Below are 3,339 nucleotides of genomic sequence, written 5' to 3' on the forward strand. Positions count from 1 at the left end.
CACTGCCGGTCCCTCCTCCAGGCCAACCCTCCGGTCCCCATCCCTGTCCCACCCTCCCATCCTGCCCTCTCCCAGGCACGACCCTGTCCCACACTTGGCCCCTGGCCTGGTTGCCCTGTGTCCTGCCCCTCGGCCAGGCTCTGCCCTCCTTCGGTGGCTGACCCCATGCTCCCCACTCACCCCTCATAGTCCTTCTCTCACCTTCCCATCAAGGGTCCTGCTCCCCACCACGAGCCCTTGGACATCCATTGCCATCGGGGGACCAGGCTTCCCTGAGACTCACAGCCCGAGGCTGCTGAGGGAGATCTTTGAAGTTCTCAGGTGCATTTGGTTCTATCTGCTGCTTCTGCCTCTGGCCGCAGGCAAGAGGAGATATTCGCTATCTCCGCCATGGCCTGGGACTGGGCATGGTGCAACTGCTGGGTAGGTGCTGCCAAATTGGAGAAAACAGGCTAAAATGTTCATGCGAATGAAGGGACTTGGGAGGGCTGGCACTGGGGCTGGTTGGGTGAAATGTTGGGAACACAAAAACCTTCCCTGAGCTGCAGGGATGCTGAGGATGCAGCACCCCATCCCACTGCTGGTGCCTCATGATGGAGTGAGCAGAGGGGCAGGATGGCAGTGGGGTCTGGGGTGGCAGGGGACATCGGGAAGGTTTCTGTCCTGCAACAAGCCTGTGCTTTCACCACCGTCTGACCCAGCTGCCTTTAACGCAACGCTTTTCGCAAGAGCCCCAGTGGGGCTGGCAGTTAGTCTGGCTCCGCTGTTACCAAACCTTGCACACGGAGGATGACCTAGGCTGATATCTCACAATGCCCTTCAGCCCTTCTCCGCTCCTGATGGCAAGGCTGATAACCACTCCCTGCCCTGTGAGGGTCCAGCTCTCTGGGGACCCCATTGCTCCAACTCAGACTGGTCTTTCCCTGCCCCAATGATATCCCCAGAAGTCATTGTGGGGGGCTGGGAGCAGCAGGAGTCCCCGGTGTGGGAGGGCCACCCCGTACAAGTCTCTGTGCGTGCAGCTCGGTGTGGAACGGCAGCTTCTCCTTATCACTTGGAGGCTTGCTCCTACAAGGCAGAAGCAGAACTCAGCATGAGCCTGGCACGGCTTTCGCCTTCCTCCCCCTTCCCCGCCATCTGCTCTGGTGGGGGTGACGCGTCCCTGGGGCTGGGGACGGCACAGGTGGCATGGGTGGCCCCATGTGCACAGGGACCCTCAGGGTGTGCAGGGACCCTCTGGCCCTGCACCGTGGACTGTGCCATCCCACTGGGCTCCCGCCTCTGCCTCTTAGAGGAAGCTGTTTTGCTAAATATAAGCACCGCAGCTCACGGGAAGGTTGCTGAGGTCTGTGGTGTGAGCGGCTGGAGGGGCAGAGCAAAGGGTGCCGGTAGCACTTGGTGGCAGCCGGCGTTTCATAGATTCTATCCCGCTGTGCTGGGAGGCGTTAGCACCAGTGAAGCACACTCCTGTGTGGGGTCAGATCCCGGCTCAGCACTGTTTGGCACTCTGCAGCACCTCTATAGACCCCTCATAACTTGCTGCTGGGAGTGGTGCTCCTCCCTGCGTGCCCGGAGGGCAGAGATAGGCTGCTGGGGAGGGAAACGTTGTCCAAGGGTGGAAGGGACACCCTGGGACATCCCCACAGTGGCAAGTTACAGTCCCATCTGGTGGCCCGGCGTGACCAAGAGCAGGGCTCACCCTCACAGCCCACGTCCTCACAGCTTCTGACAGGCCAGTTTGATGCAGAAAACCTTCTCCCCTGCTCCCTTCTCCCTCCCCAGTCACCTAAGTGCCAGGATTGGGGCTCGGTTCCCCTGGCAGGGGGGAAACCCCTGCTCAAGCACCTCTGCTGAGCCCCAGCACCCAGTTCCCAATGGGGACTGCCCCTTTCCAGAGCCCGTCTGGGAGGACAGTTTGAGCCAGGGCATCGTCCAGCCATGGGACCACCCGGAGCCAGGCATGGGGCCGTGTCGGAGGGGAGCAGGGCACCGGGACACTGGCAGGGCACTGGCAGCCGTGACATGTGTGCTGGCAGCCGTGACATGTGTGTTGCGGCTGGCTTGTTTCCTGAGGGTTCCTATCGGCCCACTTTCTACAGCACAGGTTTCAAAGCCTCTGCTTGGTCTCTTCGGTGTCTGCCAACCTGCTGATGCAATCTATATTTAGACGCTAGCCTCCTTGGGCTGAGGCAGAGAGCCCTGTTCTGTCTACGGGTTCGCACAGCAGGAAGGTCTTGCCTGCTCCCTGGAGGAGGCAGATGGGCAGGATTGGAAAACACCCCTTGGGCTGGGGGATTGGGCTTCGTGAAGATGCTGGCAAGGGCTGGAGGAAGCGAAGATTAAAGTGAAGGTTGGATCCTTCCAGCACATTGGCCTGTGGGATCCTTCCCTTTTCCGGGCAGCACCCATGATGACACTGTCCCTCAAGGTCCACGTGTCCAGCTGCCCATCCATCCATCCATCCATCTATCCATCCATCTATCTATTCTTCCCTCCATCCTTCCATTCATTTTTCTCTCCCTCTCTCCCTCTCTCCACCCATTCTTGTCTCCCTCCATCCCTCCCCCTCTCCCCTCTCCCTTCTTCCATCTATCTATCCATCCATCCATCCATCCATCCATCCATCCATCCCTCCATCCCTAGCCATCAGCCTTTGCTGCACCCTGGGGCAGCTTCTGCTCTACCTTCAGCCCTACTCACGGTGGATCGTGCTGGGGGATGTGTGCGGTGATGGTGGGAGCATCTCTTGGGAGCAGGACAGGGTGAGGGACACTCAGGGCTCGTACTTAGAGGGCAAATGCCACGTTGGACAGCTGGAAATGTGGGGTTGGGACTGAGCCTGAAGGGTTTCCCAGGGCATGGCAGAGAGCTGAGCCCCTGGGAGGGCTTGGTGGAGGAGCGGGGAGGGGGAAGCTGGAGACTGTTGGACTTGGAAACCTGCTGGACCTCTCCAGGCAAAAAAAAAACCATGAGATAGGATGGGCTGCTGGGGGGCTCCCTGTGGGGCTCAGGGTCCCAGTGTGGGTGGGTGGGGACGAGAGCTGTCCAAGACCTACCCATGAGCTCAGGAGATGCAAAGCATGAGATCCCGGGGATGGGGTCACATCCTCCCCCAGCCGGGGCACTTTTGACACTGGGGGCACTGGAGTCGGCTGCGGAGTTGTGTGTGGGCATGTCGGGGGGCCCACGCTACACTCCCTCTACCCCCCATCCATCGGGGTGCTGGCTGACATCACTGCCTCCGGGTTAATCTCTCGTCCAGCAGCAGCTTCCCGTTTCCTTTCCAATCTCTGCGCCGCAGGGCGGCTCCTCTCTACTCGGGGCCAGGCAGGAAAAGCC

Source organism: Fulmarus glacialis, unplaced genomic scaffold (assembly GCF_000690835.1).
Source record: "Fulmarus glacialis isolate BGI_N327 unplaced genomic scaffold, ASM69083v1 scaffold24654, whole genome shotgun sequence".
Taxonomy (NCBI): domain Eukaryota; kingdom Metazoa; phylum Chordata; class Aves; order Procellariiformes; family Procellariidae; genus Fulmarus; species Fulmarus glacialis.